This window comes from Mesocricetus auratus, unplaced genomic scaffold, assembly GCF_017639785.1.
Source record: "Mesocricetus auratus isolate SY011 unplaced genomic scaffold, BCM_Maur_2.0 Super-Scaffold_100029, whole genome shotgun sequence".
NCBI lineage: Eukaryota > Metazoa > Chordata > Mammalia > Rodentia > Cricetidae > Mesocricetus > Mesocricetus auratus.
Window position 1 is genome coordinate 12,549,414 of NW_024429210.1, and position 21,420 is coordinate 12,570,833.

A 21,420-nucleotide genomic window follows, 5' to 3' on the forward strand; every position below is an offset into this window, starting at 1 on the left:
TGGGAAAATAATAACCCCTCCTTTTCAGCAGACCCCGTGAGACTGACTGATCTATTAGATTCGGTTCTCACTATAGCGGATCCTTCTTGAAGCCCGGAAGAATGTTCCTGGGACAAATGGACAACCTATGCAGCTTCCAAATGACGATGCTGCTTTCCCCCTTGACCGCCCAGACTGGGACTTCACCATTGAGGCAGGTAGGACCCATCTATTATTGCCAGTTGCTTGTAGCGGGTCTCCGGGGGTGTCCTACAAATTTGGCCCAGGTAAGACAGATAGTTCAGAAGGCAGAGGAATCGCCAGCTACATTTTTTTAGAAAGACTTAAGGAAGCTTACAGAATGTATAACCCATATGACAGGGGTATACACTACCAGATGTATTGAGGGAGACAGAACGCATTTTTTTAATAAAAGAGAGGCTCAGAGAGAGAGAGAGAAAAGATGGAAACAGAATGTCAGAGACAGGATAGCAAGGGACAAGAAGGGTAACAGAGAAATGACTAAACTGTTGGCCACAGTAGTCGCAGAGACAGGATAGGTAGAGAGAGGGACAAAGGGGGCCTCACTTAGAAAGAAGGACCTTTCAGAGACCCAAACCCCCTGCCGGTCCCCCTGGAACACTCCCCTGTTGCCAGTCAAGAAGCCAGGAACCAATGACTATAGGCCGGTCCAGGACCTCCGGGAAGTCAATAAGCGGGTTGAGGACATACACCCCATGGTCCCCAATCCCTATAACCTCCTGAGTGGACTGCCACCTGACTATGTTTGATACTCAGTCCTGGATTTAAAGGATGCCTTCTTCTGCCTGCGGTTACACAAAGACAGTCAGCCACTGTTTGCCTTTGAATGGCAGGATGCAGACCTGGGAATCTTGGGACAACTTTGACTGGGGGGAGAGCCAGGAGAAAGCCTTCATGGACATCAAGAAGGCTCTGCTCAGCTCCCCAGCTCTGGGGTTACCTGATCTGACTGAACCCTTTGACAAATTGACGTTGGGGCAGCCTTTGACTATCTATGCTCAGGCAGCCACCGGGCCGCTGGCTCACCAATGCCAGGATGACCCATTACCAGACTTTGTTGCTGGACAAGGACCGAATTCACTTCGGGGCTCCAGTGACCCTGAACCCCGCCTCGCTACTTCCCCTCCCCGGGGAATCAGAGACTCATGACTGCTTGCAGGTCCTGGCTGAGGTCCATGGGACGAGAGCTGACCTCACGGATCAACCCCTTCCCAACCCTGACCTTGTCTGGTTCACGGACGGAAGCAGCTTTGTACATCAAGGAGAGCGGAAAGCCGGTGCTGCATTGACAACTGAGTCAGAAACAATTTGGGCCGAGGCCTTGCCGCCAGGAACATCAGCCCAACGAGCAGAACTGATTGCCTTGACACAGGCCCTGAGACTGGCAGAAGGTAAGAAACTCACTGTCTACACAGACAGCCGCTATGCTTTTGCCACCGCTCACATCCATGGTGAAATTTATAGGCGAAGGGGGCTATTGACCTCAGAGGGCAGAGACATTAAAAACAAAAAGGAAATCCTGGCCCTCTTAGAGGCTCTGCACTTGCCAATCGCCCTCAGTATTATACATTGCCCAGGGCATCAGAAAGGCGACAGCCCAGTCGCCCGGGGAAACCGGAGGGCAGACCTGGCCGCCCGGGAGGCTGCCCTGGCCATGAAAAGCAGCAGTCACCTCCTCCAGGCAGCTGTAGTCCCTGTAACTAATGAGGCTTCTGAGAAGACCTCCCCGTCATGGGACTATGAGATAAAAGACATCAAAGCCATGAAAAGACTGGGGGCGACCCGAGTACATGATGGTCTCTGGACCTATCAAGGAAAAACTGTCCTTCCCCGCCTAATGACTAGATATCTGGTTAACAGCCTACACAAACTCACTCATTTGAGTTCCAGGAAAATGAGAGAACTGTTAGCCCGGGAAGAAAATACTTGCCACCTTTTGGGAATAGAAGAAATAATAAAACAAGTGACTGAGCAATGTGACGCCTGCGCCCGCGTCAATATGACCAGGCTAAAGCTACCCATGGGGACCCGAGCTCGGGGGCACCGGCCTGGGGTGCACTGGGAAATAGATTTCACAGACCTCCTGGTTTTTGTTGACACCTTCTCGGGATGGACTGAAGCCTACCCCACCAAGCACGAGACGACGAAGGTGGTCACCAAGAAACTTCTTGAAGAAATCTTCCCCCGTTACGGAATGCCACAGGTATTGGGGACAGACAACGGACCTGCCTTTGTTTCTCAGGTAAGTCAGTCTGTGGCCACCTTGTTGGGGATTAATTGGAGATTACATTGTGCTTACTGACCCCAAAGCTCAGGACAGGTAGAACAAATAAATAGAACCATTAAGGAGACTATAACTAAATTATCGCTGGCAGCTGGCACTAAAGACTGGGTCCTCTTGCTCCCCCTTGCCCTCTATTGTGCCCGGAATACACCGGGCCCCCATGGCCTCACCCCTTTTGAGATGTTATATGGAACCACCATTCCCTTTGTTCAGTTCTTTGACCAAGATATTTCTGACTATGCCAATTCCTCCTCTCTTCAAGCTCACCTGCAGGCACTCCAGCTGGTCCAGCAGGAAGTCTGGAAGCCTCTGGCCCAAGCCTACCGAGAACAGCGTTTGGGTCCGGCGCCACCAGGCTAAGAACCTTGAACCCCGCTAGAAGGGACCATACACGGTCCTGTTGACCACCCCTACTGCTCTCAAGGTGGACGGGATTGCTGCTTGGATACATGCCTGGCACGTAAAAGCTGCCTTCCCTGAGGATCCGGACCCAGGATGGAAAGCTCAACGCACTCAAAATCCTTTAAAAATAAAACTTACCCGCTCCCCTCCCTCCTGCTAATAGCCCTCCTCATAAAATCAAACACTGGTATGGACTCCAGTCCCCATACCGTTTATAAATTAACCTGGGAGGTTCTCTCCCAGATGGGGGAGGTCATTTATGCTGTCACGGAACCACATGCACTTGGGACATGGTGGCCTACTCTATGGCCTGAATTTTGTGATTTGGTAGCAGGGTTGAACACTTGGGACATTCCCCATTGCCACCCAAAGGCATGCGTCAGTGGTTCCCACCTTTACAGACATCGACGTACATTCATATTCATGGACCCTAGAGAAACCACCCCCGGGTGTGTTAGTCGCAGAGCCAGAGAGCAGCTACATTCACAGGACTTCTATGTCTGCCCCCAAGATGGACGTACCTGGCAACAGGCCCGGAAATGTGGGGGACATGATTCCTTTTTCTGTGCAGCTTGGGGGGTGCGAGACTACAGGGGATGCGTATTGGAGGCCATCCTCATCCTGGGATAAAATACAGGTACGCAGAGGCTGGGACAAAGGACAATCTGGAATGATAGGTATGCCCCTTGCCATTTCCTTCACTGCGCAGGGAAAGCAAGCCCCGGACTGGCAGACTGGGTATACCTGGGGTTTGCGTTGGTATCTATATGGGACAGACAGGGGGGTAATCTTTACAATCAGATGTAAGGTGGCTCCGGTTAATCCACAGGCCATAGGCCCTAACCAGGTCCTTGCTGATCAAAAGCAGCCTAGACTACTCATGCCCAAGGCTGATACCAGGCCCCTGACCCTGCCTAAAACCACAGCCGCTCCCGCGCCTACAGAAAGCACTCCCAAACCCCCCTCCTCGGGTACCCCCCCTTGAAGGCACGGGAGATAGAATATTAGCCCTAATCAAAGGGACATATGCCACTCTGAATTTAACTCGCCCAGATAAGACTAAGGAATGCTGGCTTTGTCTGACTCCGCAACCTCCCTATTATGAAGGCTTAGCGGTTGTGGGCGAATATACAAATCAGGCCACAGCCGAGGCTCTTTGTGGGGCAGCCATGCAACATAAATTAACCATCTCAGAAGTGTCTGGAAAGGGGCTATGTATAGGTAACGTCCCCGCCACGCATCAAGGACTATGCAATGCCACTGAGCCTTTGCCCCAAAGTGGCCGCTACTTGATAGCCCCCAATGGGACATATTGGGCATGCAACACTGGATTAACCCCTTGTGTCTCCACCACGGTACTAGATGCCACCGTTGACTATTGTGTTCTGATCGAATTATGGCCTAAGGTAATTTACCACCCCTCTGACTATGACTTGATAAGAACTGGCCGCAGTGAGAGGGAACCTATCTCCATCACTACTGCCATCCTACTAGGAGGATTAACCATGGGAGGCATAGCAGCAGGAATAGGAACCGGTACTGCCGCACTGCAGGAAACTAAACAGTTCCAACTCCTACAACAAGTAATGCGTGCAGATATTCGGTCTTTAGAGGAATCTGTCGCTGCCCTGGAGAAGTCTCTGTCCTCCCTGGCAGAAGTAGCCCTCCAAAACAGAAGGGGACTAGACCTCTTATTTTTACAGCAGGGGGGAATTTGTGCGGCCCTTAAAGAAGAATGCTGCTTTTACGCAGACCATACCGGAGTGGTAAGAGATAACCTGGCTAAAATAAAAGAAAGACGCCAAAAGTACCACCAATTAATTGAGTCCCAACAGGGATGGTTTCAGAATTGGTATAACAGGTCCCCTTGGTATTCAACTCTCATATCCACCATTATGGGACCCCTGATCATTATATTGCTGATTCTGATGTTTGGGCCATGCATCTTAAACAGATTAATCCAGTTTATAAAGGAAAGGTTATCAATTGTACAATCACTGGTTTTGACTCAACAATACCAGCAGCTAAAGCAAAGGGATTTCGAGATGGCAGAAACCTCTGAATGAAAGATTTCATTCAGTTACAAGAGCAATGGGGGAATGAAAGACCCCGGCCCAGCACAGGTGGCTGAGGCCTATGGAAAATTCCTTTCCCCCACAGCTCGACCGAATAGTCATTTTTTTGATCAGAAAGAAGCTCAGCTCAAGGTCTTTACAGCTGAATAGTCACTACTATCTCTGTCCAGGCAGGACACAGGTGTCTGCTATCTGCATAGCGTCCGCATAGCCAGCCCAGCAAGATTGGGCAGGCACAGAGACCTATTGTTCCTCAGATAGGGCCAAGGCCGAGACTTGAGTTCTGAGAGAAACCTCAATAGCCCTCATTCTGTGAGCCCCGGCCTCATTGTCCAATCAGGGTCCTGTAACTAGGCTTCTTGCTTCTGTACTCCGCTTTTTGCTATAAAAGGACCCCTGAGTCCCCAGCTCGGGGCTCTCAGTTCCCGAGACTGAGATGCCCCGGGTACCCGTGTATTATCAATAAAGCCTCTTGCTGTTGCATCCAAGCTCGTGGTCTCGGTGTTCCTTGGGTTCGGGTCTCCCTCCCGTGAAAGTCCCCCGCCTGGGGTCTTTCAGCTTCATCATAAGATAGGAATACCTTAGTCTCTGTTAACCCGAGTAGACCTGAGGTAAGGACCTTCGTTAACTGCTTTGCTTCATCATAAGATAGGAATACCTTAGTCTCTGTTAACCCGAGTAGACCTGAGGTAAGGACCTTCGTTAACTATTTTGCTTCATCATAAGATAGGAATACCTTAGTCTCTGTTAACCCGAGTAGACCTGAGGGTAAGGACCTTCGTTAACTGCTTTGCTTCATCAAAAGATAGGAATACCTTAGTCTCTGTTAACCCGAGTAGACCTGAGGTAAGGACCTTCGTTAACTGCTTTGCTTCATCATAAGATAGGAATACCTTAGTCTCTGTTAACCCGAGTAGACCTGAGGTAAGGAACTTCGTTAACTGCTTTGCTTCATCATAAGATAGGAATACCTTAGTCTCTGTTAACCCGAGTAGACCTGAGGTAAGGACCTTCGTTAACTGCTTTGCTTCATCATAAGATAGGAATACCTTAGTCTCTGTTAACCCGAGTAGACCTGAGGTAAGGACCTTCGTTAACTGCTTTGCTTCATCATAAGATAGGAATACCTTAGTCTCTGTTAACCCGAGTAGACCTGAGGTAAGGACCTTCGTTAACTGCTTTGCTTCATCATAAGATAGGAATACCTTAGTCTCTGTTAACCCGAGTAGACCTGAGGTAAGGACCTTCGTTAACTGCTTTGCTTCATCATAAGATAGGAATACCTTAGTCTCTGTTAACCCGAGTAGACCTGAGGTAAGGACCTTCGTTAACTGCTTTGCTTCATCATAAGATAGGAATACCTTAGTCTCTGTTAACCCGAGTAGACCTGAGGTAAGGACCTTCGTTAACTGCTTTGCTTCATCATAAGATAGGAATACCTTAGTCTCTGTTAACCCGAGTAGACCTGAGGTAAGGACCTTCGTTAACTGCTTTGCTTCATCATAAGGTAGGAATACCTTAGTCTCTGTTAACCCGAGTAGACCTGAGGTAAGGACCTTCGTTAACTGCTTTGCTTCATCATAAGATAGGAATACCTTAGTCTCTGGTGTTTAATGTTTGCTGCTTATAACCGTGACCCCAGTTTGCAGCCTTTTATTTACTTATCAAGATCAAATATTAATAAAGGCATTATAATAAAATATCTTGTAAATATAGTGTCCCATAGCCTTATAAACTTAAATACTTTTAAAAGATGCTCCTAAAAAGATCCTTTTTATTTAATTTTTCTGTAAAACTCTAAAACTTGCTGTTAAAGAAGTTTAAAATCTTTTAACTGTTTGTTCCTGCAATATCAAAATAAAGACACAGGGCGCAACCATAATTTGCAGAAGGCAAACCAAGTTCCAACAGTGCGAACAATTCAATGGTTCTAAAATCTATACCACCTGGGTGACTCTTATAGTACAAAGTTTGGCTGCGCTCTTATATATGAACACATGGAGGTACAGTCTTAATACCTCATAAAAAACATTGCTTTTTAATCCTATCCTTTATCAATTTTGTTTTCAAGATAGGGCAGAAATTATCAGGCAAAAATCCATTCCAATTTTAAAGTATCTTTGAAGACCTGTTGCATCCTTGGTTGTCCTATACCATGTGGTTTCCCTTAACCACGATGGTGGTGAAGTCACATAACCTCTGTCTTCTCCAACCCAAGCAAACATGGCTGCCAGACACATGGCCGCCCAGTGATGGTGGTGAAGTCACATGACTTTCACCCTCCTAACCCCAGCAAAGGTGGTGGTAGCCTTATGGCTGCCTAAAGATGGTGGCAGATCACATCGTGTTGCTTATACCCTAAAATAGAATCATGCCTCAAGGTTCCTTTAAGATTACCTATGCCCAGACTTTTAACTATCAACCCTGTGTTATGAGTTTTAAATTACTCTTTGTTACAGATATCACAGGATTTTAAACATTCCTAATAAACGTACAAGCCAATAATCCCTTTAGCTGTTCTGCATTTTTCTTTCTCCTTGTCTGATTTTCTCTTCAGACATAGAGACTTTAAAAGCACGCTTGGGCTGGGTGGTGGTGGCGGAGGCCTGCACACCTTTAGTCCAGCACTTGGGAACTTGGGAGGCAGAAGCAGGTGGATCTCTGTGAGTTCGAGACCAGCCTGGTCTACAAGAGCTAGTTCCAGGACAGCCTCCAAAGCCATAGAGAAATCCTGTCTGGAAAAACAAACAAACAAACAAACACTTGGGTCTTAAAAAGGGTGAGCCCTAACCCAATTTCAGAGCTAGTTTTTTTAAATACAGTAGAATAGCATAAAGCAACTTCAATATTACTCATACCCAAATGACATTAGAACCCCTGTTACATTAGGTTCAGTGGCCAGAAAGCCCAGAGTTAAACCCTGAGCCTGAGCAGCTGGTAGCAGAAGAAACAGCACAAGTTTCATACACAAAAGACCAGCCAGAAACAAACACGCAGTGGCCACTGTGCATGTTTACAAAACAGACAGACAAAACTTTGCTCACTCCTCCAGAGCTGTGATTTCAAGGGAGAATTGCCCTGGTGGCTGCAGTAGAAGGGGTTACGGGGAGCGATGTTGGAGCTCCGGCTGCACACGCTCATTGGTGTGCAGCTGCACGGGCGGGCGCAGCGGGGTCGCCTGCGGGCTCCTACGCAGGGCTGGGGTCTTGCCTTCAAACCTGTCCCACAGCCCAAGCGCTCTGTACCCGACACACGCTGCCACTGGATCCCCTGCCCCCAGAGCCCTGCTGTTTTAGGGGTGGCTCTCAAGAGTAGGGCGGTATAGCAGTCATTTGCTTCATCTAAGTTGGTCGCCCCAAGTCACGACGCACAGAGACCAGACACAAGACAAGACACAGAGCAAAGACAACAACAGAGACAATGATAGTAACAACTGGTATCGCACCAAGGTTTCGCCAGACTGGCCAAGAGGATTTGACAGATGGGAGGCTGCATTTTGGTTGTCTCCTTACACAACACCTGGATTGCCTGATGTCCCTCCACTGCCTCTCCAAACTCTGACCTTCAGTGTCCTGGCTTTACCGTGGCTTTGCTGTGCAGCCTAGGTGTTGGAACCCTGCTAATGTTCTGGGTTTTTTTTTTTTTTACTCATCCCCCACTGTTACTGTTACCAGGGTGTCCTCAGAGCTCCAAGGGAGGTCAGAAAACAACTGGTGGCCCCTAGGTTGAACTCCCAGCTAACCAGGAAAGAAACAGTGGGCCATAGGACACTTCCCTTTGCCCTGAGCAGGGTTGCACAGACCTTGTCAGGTCCTCCCCATTCCCAAATAGGGCACCCCACAACCAGAGTGCAGAGACCAGGCAGAAAGTGTCATAGGAAGTCAGCTTTAAAAAGGTTTCCATGACTTACAAAAACAAACAAAGAGCCTCCATCAAAAATGCTTGCTATCTCCTTTACTGAGCATCTCTGTTTACTGTGGGAGGGGGTGGAGCTGGAGTGGAGAGTCTAGCTTCAGAATCTGGGGTGGAATGGCATTTCTTACTCACTGAGGCCTCCGTATGTTACTCCTGAGATTTGCAAGAGAAAAACCAGTTCTACAATTTTGAGTCAAGTTTAAAACAAGCTTTAACCAGGAAAGATTTTGATCAGGGCCACTCCCTAGCATTCCCAACCCAAGGCATATATTACAGGGGCTTTTTAAGGACTAACCTACATGGCCACTGTATTTTCCCACATAGCTTAGTTGTTATTTTCCAAGAACTACAACGTCCAGCATCCCAGGAAGTCACCTAGTCCTTGGGCAGGTGGGGCTCGCAGGCTTACTTTTGAGTCTTACAGACTGTCTTCCTATTTTGGTCCCCTAGCAATAGAAAAAGGCAGGCTACCACCACTGTTTCCCCTTCTATTTTACCCCGTTTATCTGCTAATAGGAGTCCAACGCAAAGAAGCCAGTCTCGTACCCCTTTTCATGCTGTTCCCTTTCTGACACCTGAGTCTCCCTCTCAACCACCGCCTTGGCTTTGGATAGATTGCTTGTCACCCATAGCAATGACCAGGCTGCTTCTGCAGCTGCTTGCTGGCACTCGGCCTGTGATGTGTCACTCCCAGGACTTGCACTACTCTCTGGACACCTGGCTGTTCTCAAAGCATCTCTATACTCTCAGGTTGGCCCACTCATCATTCATCTGTGTCACCACTTCATACCACTTAGACGACTGCCATCCTGTGACTTACACACACACACACTCACACACATACTCACACTCACTCACACACTCACACACTCACACTCACACACACTCACTCACATACTCACACTCACTCACACACTCACACACATATACATACTCACACTCACACACTCTCACACACTCACACTCACTCACACACTCACACACACTCACACTCACACATACACACTCATACACTCACACACTCACACTCACACACTCACACACTCACTCACATACTCACACTCACTCACACACTCACACACCCACACACTCACTCACACACATACACACTCACACTCACACACATTCACACACACATACTCACACACTCACACTCACATACTCACACACACTCACACACACTCACACACACTCAAACTCATACACACTCACTCACATACTCACACTCACTCATACTCACACACGCTCACTCACACACACTCATACACTCACACTCACTCACATACTCTCACTCACACACATACACACTCACTCACACACTCACACTCACACTCGTTCACATACTCACACACACTCACACACGAGTACTCACACACTCACACACTCACACACTCCCTGCTTAGGTGGCCTCATCTTAGTTACAGGTCTCATCTTCTGCACTGCCCACGCCCCGGCTACTACTCCCATTAGTCCTATAGGAACAAACCACCACGCCAAAATCTCCTCTACAAAACCCCTCTAACTCCTGCAAGGAACTTCACTTCAGCTGTTTGTCTTATTCCCCCTATCAGGGACAATACTGGCATTCTTCAAAACCCATCCTTGGTTTTCTCTGATCCTGCTACCTAGGCCAAGCATTCTTACAACCCCTTTCCCGGGAAGGGTATGTAAACACCATCTTCCCCCACCTCTCTGAAATGCCAACAACAAATCAAAGTACAGTACCACTCAAGTTCCCCCTAGGGCCCCCGTGAGTTTACTGGGCTGAGCTGCAGAGCACAGATGAGAGATTTCTTACACACATGTGGATGCTACCCCCTCCCCAAGGTAAGGCTGCACTTTAGTCTTTACCCAGCAAGGCTGATGACTTTCCTACAGCCACATAGATAGGGTTGCCCTCCCCTAGTCTTCCTTTCCCCAAGGCCATATGCAGTTAGGGCAGAACTGCATGGTGAAGGTGACTTGGAAAGGCTGGGTTCTCAGGTGAGGATGCTGTGACCCTCCCTGCCCCTCTGGGGGAGGATGCTATAGACGGAGGCTTCTGTCCCACCCAGCCCTGCAGCCATTCAGCCCCCAAATAACACACAGAGGCTTATTTAATTATAAACTATTCGGCCTACGGCTCAGGCTTCTCACTGGCTAGCTCTCTCTTATTAACCCGTTTCTATTAATCTGTGTGTCTCCACGTGGTCTTGGTTTACCTGTGATGCCCAGACCTCTTGCTTCCTCAGTAGTTTCTTGGCATCTCCCTGACTCCGCCTACTACCTTTCTCTATCCCTGTTTGGATTTCCTGCCTGGCTAAATCCTGCCTGTCCATTGACTGAAGCAGTTTTATTCATCAACCAATAAGAGAAACATATATTCACAGCATACAGAAGGACATCGCCCAATCAGTATAGGAGACTTCGAAGCCCACCTCCACAGTGACACACTTCTTCCAATGAGGCCACACCTACTCCAACAAAGCTCCACCGCCCCAAAGCGCCTCTTCCAATGAGGGCCATTTTCTTTGAAACCACCACAACATGTTATGCAATAATTGTGGAACAATCAACCATCCTATCACTCTTCAAACTGACAGACCCCGTATTAGGGGATGGAAAACTCTGAAAGAGAAGAGATTGAATTATTTGTCTTCCTGAGTTCCCTGCCCTTCTCTGCAGAGGGTCTTTTTCTCTGTGTCTGCTGCGTGCGTGCGTGCGTGCGTGCGTGTGTGTGTGTGTGTGTGTGTGTGTGTGTGTGTGTTCCTTGTCTTTCTTCAACTGCTGATTCTGTCTGTTCCCTTTTCCAGGGTTTAAGACTTCTTCACTACTGCCTATTTTTGTTTGTTTGTTTTGTTTTTTGAGACAGGGTTTCTCTGTGGCTTTGGAGGCTGTCCTGAAACTAGCTCTTGTAAACCAGGCTGGTCTTGAACTCACAGAGATCCGCCTGCCTCTGCCTTCCGAATTCTGGGATTAAAGGTGTGCGTCTTTTAATTCTTTAATTTGCAGAAAACAAACCTGATCAAGAGGCCCCTGGGCTGGATCAACATTGAACTGGAGTGCAAAGGACACAGGCAGGGACAGAAGCAGGGATGACCTTCAAAGCTGACTTTAGAAGCAGGGATGACCTTCAAAGCTGACTTTAGAAGCAGGGATGACCTTCAAAGCTGACTTTAGTCAGCACTTCCTCTAGCCCAGCTCCCAGGCCTTCAAAATAGGCCCAGTCGCTTCAGACCAAGTTCAGTCCATCCTGGGAGAGGCTTTCTCTCTTTGTCTTCAAGACAAAATTCCTGAATCCTTGACACGTGCGATGACCCAAGTAAAAGCAAGCCTGCACCAGGTCCATGGAGGCCACGGGGGAAGGACAGACTCCCACAAGTTGTCCTCTGACCTCCATGCACACACATGACATCAGCCCTGTGTCCCCTCAACACTATCAGATAAATTAAATTTAAAATGCCTTAATCCGAAGTGGGGTGATACGGGACAGTGTGTTCTGTTTCTTTTCATTCATGTATTCTACCCTGCTTTTTCTCTTTCTGTCTTAGTTAAATGGTAGAAACAGTTATAAATGCTCTATCAACCTTTCTATTGGATTATGAGTAGATGGTGTCACTATTTCTTTTGTAATTTGTTTTTGTGACCTAATTACTAAAGAGTCAATTAGTTTTTAAAATATACTATAAATACATGAAAATAATTTCCTGACTTTTGGAATATAAATCAGAATATATATTAAGCAACTCCTTAAAATTGTTACTTGAGTTAACCTATGTCTCTGACCTAAAAGAAATGTATGGTTATTATTATTGGGATGAAACACCATGACCAAAGCCACCTGGAGCGGAAAGAGTTTATCTGGCTTATGCATCATCATCACTAGACATCATTGAGGGAAGCCAAGTACAGGAACTCAAGCAGGGCAGGAACTAGGAATCAGAAGCAGAGACCATGGAAGGAACTATGCAGAGGACATGAGGGATGCAGAGGACATGGAGGGATGCTCATGCAGAGGACATGAGGGATGCAGAGGACATGAGGGATGCTCATGCAGAGGACATGAGGGATGCAGAGGACATGAGGGATGCAGAGGACATGAGGGATGCAGAGGACATGAGGGATGCTCATGCAGAGGACATGGAGGGGTGCTGCTCCCTGGTTTGCCTATCCTGGATTGTTCCACCTGCTTTCTATAGAGCCCAGGGTCATACTTACGAAATACAATTCCTAAGGCAAAGGTGTTACTTTGGAAGGTGATGTCACTGAGTGTGTTAGGATCAAAGTTCAAGCCCTGATGTTCTAACAAGTTGGCTGGCCCACTCATCCTCAATAGGCTAACTATATGCTAATTAGTAACAGTGGAAAGAGAAATTTATTCAAAGTGACAATGGTAGGAAGAGGAACTTGAGCTTCAGGGACCCCATATTAGTTACTTTCCTGTTGCTATGACATACACCCTGACAAAATGAACTTAAGGGGGAAAAGGGGTGCTCTGGCTCACAGTTCAAGGGTGCAGGCCATGAGGGTGGAGCTACAGGCAGCCAGCATGTTGCATCCCCGGTTAGGCAATGTCCTCTTTCTACTTTTTACTCAGTCCCTGGGAATGGTGATGCTCACAATTGAGTGAGTCTTCTCACCTTAATTGTCACAGTCAGGACAATCCCTCAGCCGTGTCTCCTGGCTGATCCTACATCCCGTGAAGCTTACAGTCAATATTTAACCATCACACCCTCCAAGTCCACCTTCAGGGTATAGGAGGTCTAAACAGAGAGCAAGGGGTGCACATAACTAAGTGGTTCTGGTCGAGGGGTGGCCCTGCCCCTCCCCGCCCCTCCTTTAGCTCCAGTCTCTCCTGTAACGTGGCCTGACAAGTCAGAACTGCATGGAATCTCTTCCTGAGAGACAAGCTTCCCTGTGGCTTACACCAGGACCTCAGCCTTTTCTTTCTCAGGATTTGGTGGTCCACTGTCTCAGTCAGAGGAAGGACTGTGGGAACCTGGCTTTAGGATCGCTTCACTCCCACGAGGACAGTTTTAATGATGACAGAGCTGTCATGAGCGGAATTAGAGTTCTAATAAAAAAGGGTCTCATCAAGTCGCTTTGCCCCTTCCAGCATGTGAGGACACAGCAAGAAGGCTCCATGCATGAACCAGGAAGCAGTCTCCCCACACACTGGGTCTGCTCCTGCCTGGATCTTCTGCTGTCCAGCCCCCATAACTGTAAGACATATACTTTTGTTGTTTATAAGCCACTCGGCTTATGATGCTTTGCTTAAACGAGACAACATAAGCCAAGTCACCTCTACCCTCAACCCAGGGCAGGCCCCCTTCCCAGTCAGCTGTTCTGTTGTCTTCAGAGGAGACATCCAGCACCGGGCTGACCACCATGAAGACTGAAGCAGTGCACAGACCTCTCGTCTTGAGTACAGGTGCATCACGTACCCACCAGTGATCTACCCAGCTCTGACAGTCTCCCTAGTAGATGTGCCTTGCACACAGAGCTGGCTGGCTGGGAGAGAGGATAAACAATAGAGACAGGTGTGTCCTCCCCATTGGCCACCAGACTACTGAAACAGTGGGCCTCAAAGAAATGAAGATTTCCACAGGGATCTCATGTAGAAAGTAGGAAAAGGCTGAAGCCTGGGGCCTCAGTCTTGCTAAAATTCCCCCCCAGGGTGACATGTAAGCCATGTCTACCCCTTCTCCTACGGTCTCAACAGCAAAGCAAAGTTCACTCTGGAGAAGCAATGGGATTTGGCGCACCTCCCACAATTGGCTAAAGCTGAAAAGCCTAAACCAGCAGGGATGAGGGCTTCCCCGTAGCCACTCAGGAGTGCTCCTCCCCTAGTATTCCCCAGCCGATATACTCCAGCTGTCCCCAAGGCCACATGCAATAGAGGCAGGGAGTTCATGCCACGGGTAGCAAAGAGTGGCTGGACAGTCAGGTGAGGGTCTCCTGACCCTTCTGAGAGGAGGTGTAAACAGTCAACAAGCCCAGCTGGGATGATTCTTTGACAAAGAACTGAAGCTGAACTCCCCCAAGATGTTGGTTGCTTGGGGAGCACAATCACTCACAACACTCAGGAAGAGATCTCACAGATCCAACTTACCAGACCACCTTGCAGGAGAGACTGGAGCCAAGCCAGTGATGGGTCAGTGATGAGTGAGACCACACGCTGGCCAGGACTGCTCAGCGACGTACACTTCTGTCCTCTAATTAAACCTAAACCTCATGTTAGACCTCAGCATGAGACTGTATGGTCACTGGACCTCTTTCTCGGGTCTTCTTCCCAGGGTGGCCACAATGGATTAATCTCCCGTCTCGGAGCTTCCCTCTTATCTGTGTCTTTAGTTGGTTTTGGGGGGACAAGTGGTCAAGCCCAGCTTGCTTGGGCTGTCAGAGGCCAGGCTCATTACCTAAAAATTATGATAACACAAAGACCTTTCCACTTTTACCAAGCCACCTGGGCTGGAAAAGGGTGGAGACAACTATTCCAACACAGGAATGAATGAGGAGAATTTATGAACACGATAATCCAGTAAACACACGAAGAGCTGGCTTCATCTTGGTTAACTTAGCCTGGAGCATAGAGGCCGTTCACAAAGTGGGGCTAGGAGCCAGGTTCGGGCCAAAGTGCCCTGTGTTTCGACTTGGAGGTCTGCACCTGGTGTCCTTCCTCACTTCCTGCCTGCACGGTGGACCAGGCTGCTCTGTACTTTGTTCTCCCCAGAGAGCAAGGCGCAGGACGGTGTCCTTCCGCGCTCCCAGGTCCTTTGCCTAGGCTACAAATTGAATGAGCACAAAACAGATGACAAGGGAAACGCCGGATTTCGTTATGCTTATACACCCAGGGATCCCATAAAATACAGGACTTGCAGAAGGGCTGACTGAAATTTACACAGCATCCTGAGTCATGGGGGAAAAAAACAAAACAAAAACGAGATCAAAGCTAGTTGTCCTGGCAATCACCCAAACTAGGGGAAGAGGGAGGAGCTTCGTCTTGTATAACAGTTGTCTTGTTATCGCTGGCAATAAAAGGTATCTCCAAGTAGCCCTCAGAATGGATGATTGTGTGGGCTGCTGTCAAGTTCGGGTCGCCTCTTCCTGCTCTCCCAGCTAATCTTCCTTGGTGGATAAGGTTCCCAGGAGAAGATTCTCAACTATGTTCCTTGTGGCGGCTCGCTCTTTAGGTGGGTAAGAGCAGCTCACACAAAGCCCCTGTCTGCATCCCATCTCCTAAGAGTCCCAGTTCAAGAGAATCGGCTCACCAGACTGTCGTATTTGGGAACAGCATTTCCTAAAGCCCTTCACCCATCCGTAGAGAGGCAGTCTCCCAGTCTGGAGAGTGCATAAAGATTAAGTAGGATAATGGATGCTTTCAGACCTGCTTCGCAGGCACGAAAGCATCACACAAACACTCGTCTTAGGCCATAGGAAAGAACAGGGCATTCTGTGTAGGGCCGTGTTTTCCAAGTGCAGACCAGCAGCCAGCAGTGGCAGCCACCAGGGGGGCGGGGACGATCAGTGGGTTCAGTGAAGGAAAAAGGCGAAACCAGTGCCTGTGCTAGTCTCTGTTCTCAGCTGAGTCTCTAATCCCAAGAAAAGTAACAACAACAACAACAGCCTAGAAGTTTCTAGATTAATTTTAAAAAGGAAATAAAGTCAGGCACGGTGGTATACACTGTGACCCCAGCCCTAGAGGATGCAAAGACGACAGGTGGACTCAGGATCCTTGGGTCTCACTGACCAGCTGACCAGCCCACCTGACAAGTTTCAAGCCAGTGAGAAGCTGTGTATGAAACGCCAACAGTCAAGTGGATGACTCCTGAGGAAAAACACCCAAGGTTGAGTTCTGGCCTCCACAGGTGCCCGCACACATAAACACACACACACACACACACACACGTATGTGAGCACACCCCACCCAGCCCACACATACACATACAATATTCTTTTTCACCTTTTTGGGGGGGAGGAGAGTTTGTTTGTTTGTTTATTTATTTAGTTATTTTTGTTATTGTTGTGTAGAAATAGAATATATGTATCCCTGGCTGTCCTGGAGCTCACTCTGCAGACCATGCTGGCCTCAAACTCACAGAGATCTGCCTGCCTTTGTGTCCCCAATGCTGAGATCACACACACACACACACACACACACACACACACACACACGCACACACACACACTTTTTTTTTTTTACACTTTTAAGCCTATTATCCAGGCTGTCCTTGAAGTCCTAAACTCAAGCCCATCTCTTGCCTTGGCCTCCAGAGTAAATGAGACTATAGTTACAGGTCACGTACCCAGACATTGATCACTATGCACACTCAAGGCTAATTCGGTTTAGTCTAAAACCCTGCTCTCGGGATGCTGAGACACAAGGACCCCAAGTTCAAGGCCGGCCTGAGCTCTATAGAAAGACTATCTCAGAATAGTTCTTTCTCAATTTTCCTTAATAGACCATAATAAAAGTTAACAATGAAAAAGAAGACACAGGAATACATGGGAAACATTTAGAAAAGAACGGCCAGACTAGTACTTCAGCTTCAGTAGCCCCCAGGGAAACAAGCAGGGGGAGCTAAAGAGGCAGGTTACGAAGGAGACCTGGGGTCACAGTGAACAAGGCAAGGTTTGCTTTGCAGACTCAAGTGTCCATTTGTAGGAGCTTCTTCTGTTTTGGGGGGGTTGGATGTGTGTGTGTGTGTGTGTGTGTGTGTGTGTGTGTGTGTGTGTGTGGTATGTAGTATGCTTGTGACATATTCAATTGGAGATGCAGGTATCTATGTGTGCACATACAGAGGCCACAGCGGAACACTGGGTGTCTTCCTCTGTCAATCTCTCCCTTATTGCCTTGAGAATAGAGTCCTCCACTAAACCAGAGGATCGTCATTTTAGGTGGGCTGGCTGGCCATGGAGATCCCAGGACTCAGCTGTCTCCACCCCAAATCCCCACCCCCACCCAACCTGTTGCCTTCGTGCCGGGATTAAAGGCACACACGGTCATGCTTAGCCTTTTGGTTTATTTGTTTGTTTATAGAGAGAAATAGTCTCATTATGTAGCACTGTCTGGCCTGGACTCACTAGTTGGCCTTAAACGCAGAAAGATCTGCCTGCCTGTCTCCAAGTGCTGGAATTAAGGCATGTGACACCCCCACAAGCACCCCCACTCCCATCCCTACCCCCACACACACCCCACCCCCATCTCACACCCAGTCTTGTATTTGTGTGCTAGGAATTCAAACTCAGGTCCTCACCCTCGCACAGCAAGTGCTCTTTACTGAGCCATCCCCAGCCTAAGGCCACCCTTCCTGACTTCAACAGTACCCAAGACTGGCTTATTCGTAACCAAGAGAAACCTACTTGGCTTTTGACCCTGGAGGCTGAAAGTCCACAGAAGACAGGAAAAAAGGCCACATCCTCTCAGGACACTCCTTCTATGCCATGGCATGGCAAAGACACCACATAGCAAGAGAGTCAGGAGAGAGAGAGAGAGAGAGAGAGAGAGAGAGAGAGAGAGAGAGAGAGAGAGAGAGAGAGAGAGAGAGAGAGAGAGAGAGAGCAAACAGCCCAGAGGATGGCTATGCATCCGGCTTCCTCGGTACTATCTGGGAAAGCTGGGAAAGGCTGAAACTCCTGACCTCAGAGCAGTGAACAGGGGCTGGAGAGATGGCTTAGCAGTTAAGAGCACTGGCAGCTCTTCTCGAGGAACCAGGTTCAATTCCCAGCACCCACATGGCAGCTCACAAGGGTCCACAACTCCAGAACTAGGAGATCAAATACCCTCTTCTGGCCTGCATGGGCACCAAGCACACACGTAGCACACAGATATGAATGCACATAAACACTCACACAAATAAAATGATAAAATAAAATTTTAAAAAGAAAATTAGCAAGGTGCAAATCCTGTAGCTTTACAGTTAATTTCATTCATTTTCTTGGAGACAGAGTCTCTCTGTTATGTAGCCCTGGCTGTCCTGGAACTTGCTATATAGATCAGGGTGGCCTTAAACTCATGGAGGCCTGACTTCTGTTGTTGTTGGCATGTGTATATGTGGGTGCAGGCAGGCATGCCATGATGCACATGAGGAGCTCAGAGGACAACTTCGGGGAGTCCATTCTTGCCTTCCACCATGACTCTCAGGGCAGGACTCCAGTCCCCAGGCTTTCACAAGCATGTTCCCTCCCGGGGCTGCCACTGGCGCTGACTCACCTGGACTGTGGTCCTCACTGCCAGTGGTCACAGTTATCACAGCCGTCTCCTTCAAATCCACAGCCAGAAGAACAGTAGCCGCTGACCCCAGACGTCTAAGTCCTAACCGAGAACCTGTGAATGTTTTACAATACAGCAAGGGGGGATTAAGGTTGCCTGAGAATTAAGGCTGCTAATCAGCGGCCCTTAAAATAGGAGATCATCCTGGATTATGCTGTAATCACTAGAGTCCTAAAACGCAGAAGGGGGAGAGGGGTGGCAGAGGAAGGGGATGTGATGTGGACTAGATCATCCAGGTTTGTGGTGGCCAGAGCCTAAATTCAGGAGCCCCCAGAGGGACACAACCCTGCCGGCACCTTGATTTTAGTCCCACGAGATTCTGACCCCCAATACTACTAGATGTCACGCTGCAGCCTGCACGGCTCCAGGGACTGACCTGATTGGGGCAGTGAGGGAATGAAGAAAAGACAGACACACAAACACAAAAAGGCTGACATTGTGTTGACTGGCTCCCTGGCGGAGACACCTAGAACCCCCACGCCACCCCCTCGCCACTCAGAGCGTTTATTTACACGCAATTGAAGGAGAAGGCAGGGTTGTTGCACACAGCTGAATCAGAGAGGCAGCTATATAAGGCTGAACAAGGAGGTGGGTTCAGCTCTCAGAAGCAGTCTCTATAGGAAAGCAGTCTTCAGGTGGAGAAGAGAGAGGGAGAGGGAGAGAGAGGGAGAGAGAGAGAGGGAGAGAGAGAGAGAGGGAGAGAGAGAGGGAGAGGGAGAGAGAGAGGGAGAGGGAGAGGGAGAGAGGGAGAGAGGGAGAGAAGGAGAGAGGGAGAGAGAGAGAGAGAGAGAGAGAGAGAGAGAGAGAGAGAGAGAGAGAGAGAGAGAGAGAGAGAGAGAGAGAGAGAGAGGGCTATGGTGAATGTTTCCTATAGAAGCTATCAACACTTGAACTTGGACCAGGAGGGAAGGCTTTACCACTTCCCATAGGTTTAAGTCACTGGGTGTCCTTGACATGACTGCGTCCATGTCACCAGCCATATTCACTCGGGATTCCTCTGCTCCCCCACAGAATGCATCTGTGTTGCTTTAAGCTTTGGGATTGTGGTGATTTGACAGCAGCGACAGGAAGCATGTGACATTGTATAAGAAGTGACATAGGGCAGAGATCCAGGAGGCCAAAGCCAGCATTACCACCAAGTCACAGTGTTTTCCTATAAAGTTTACCCGGTTCTGCTTTTCAGCCGCCTTGGTCCTAATCTGGGAGCAAAGACTAGTTAGTCCTTCCCTGCTCTGCTGCCACAGAAGGATTAGAGAAGATGGGGTAGGTAGCCGACACAGCAGTTCCCAACCTCAGGAAGCTGCCATTCAAGAAAACTGAAAAGGCCATGGGCATGGGTCTCTGTGTCCATCCATATTGATCTTTCTGGTTGGTTTGGCCTCTTGGGGAGGTCACCACTTCAAGACTTGGACCTAGTCAGCAAAGCCACTAGGCTTGTCCAGAGCAGAAAACAGGGGTTGAGAGTTGGCTGAGCTGGGAAATCAAAGAAAGGCCTTAGTGAAGCAAGGTGTGGACATGGGAAACACTGGGCACAACTTCCTCAGACTTCCTGTCTAGAAAGGGAGTGAAACCTTGCTGACTTCTGAATATGACACAGCTGCCGTTGAACTCAGCGATCGCACTTCCTGGCTGACGCTACTTCACGTTCTGCTGGATTTAATTCAGACACAGGCTCACAGGAAGTGCCATTCACTAAAACTAGAATCCAGATAGGCCTCCACTTGTGATCCTCCCTAGAGCCAGCAGTGGGCATGCTCCCTTGCCTGAGGCTGGCACAGGTTCCAGATGTGTCGGAAAGCCGTGCTACAAGTAAGCCCTAGAGGTAGTCTGTGCACTCATATTTGTCTGTTGGGAAATATTGTTTCAACTAGCCAAAGATGGGTTGCATTTGTTCATGCTGCAGAATATTAATTTAAGTATGTGAAGGTGTGTTACATTTATGCTGCATTTGTTAGCTATGTAAGGATGTGCTGCTGTTTCACCTTGCCTGCCTAAGGCACCTGATTGGTCTAATAAAAAGACGAACAGCCAATAACTAAGCAGGAGAGGCATAGACGGGGCTGATGGGCAGAGAGAATAAATAGAAGGTGAAATCAGGACTCCAGAAGAATGAGATTTGGGAACAAGGGAGAAAGAGAGGGACACACCCAGGGCCAGAAGCCAGGCAGCTGCCGGCCAGACATGAAAAGCAATGAAAGTAGGAAAGAAAGAGAAGAAGGAAGGAAGGGAGGAAGGGAGGAAGGAAGGAAGGGGATGGAAGAGAGAGAGAGGAAGGAAGGAAGAAAGGAAGGAAGGTTAAAAGCTCTGAAGCAAACGTAGATGAAGAGAAATAGATCAACAACTAGCAAGAAACGAGCCTAAGCTAAGGCTGAGCATTGAAAACTAATAAGAAGTCTCCTTGAAAAGACCTGGGAGCTGGTTGGTGGCCCAAAAGAAACAGGCTGGTGTATTGTCTAGCTACAAAGCAGCAC

General features: G+C 48.5%; 1 protein-coding gene across 3 annotated transcripts in view; it reads right to left on the reverse strand.

The window, feature by feature from the left end:
• The window catches only part of B3gnt2 (UDP-GlcNAc:betaGal beta-1,3-N-acetylglucosaminyltransferase 2), a 192,922-nt gene that overhangs the window by 62,550 nt on the left and 108,952 nt on the right, over positions 1–21,420 (reverse strand). The window contains exon 1 of one of the 3 annotated variants that reach the window (XR_005871756.1): positions 14,789–15,353. The exons of the other annotated variants lie outside the window; for them this stretch is intronic. The gene's annotated coding sequence lies outside the window, so the exon portion shown is untranslated. Of the gene's footprint in view, positions 1–14,788; positions 15,354–21,420 lie in introns of those variants that run through there. 3 annotated transcript variants of the gene reach the window in all.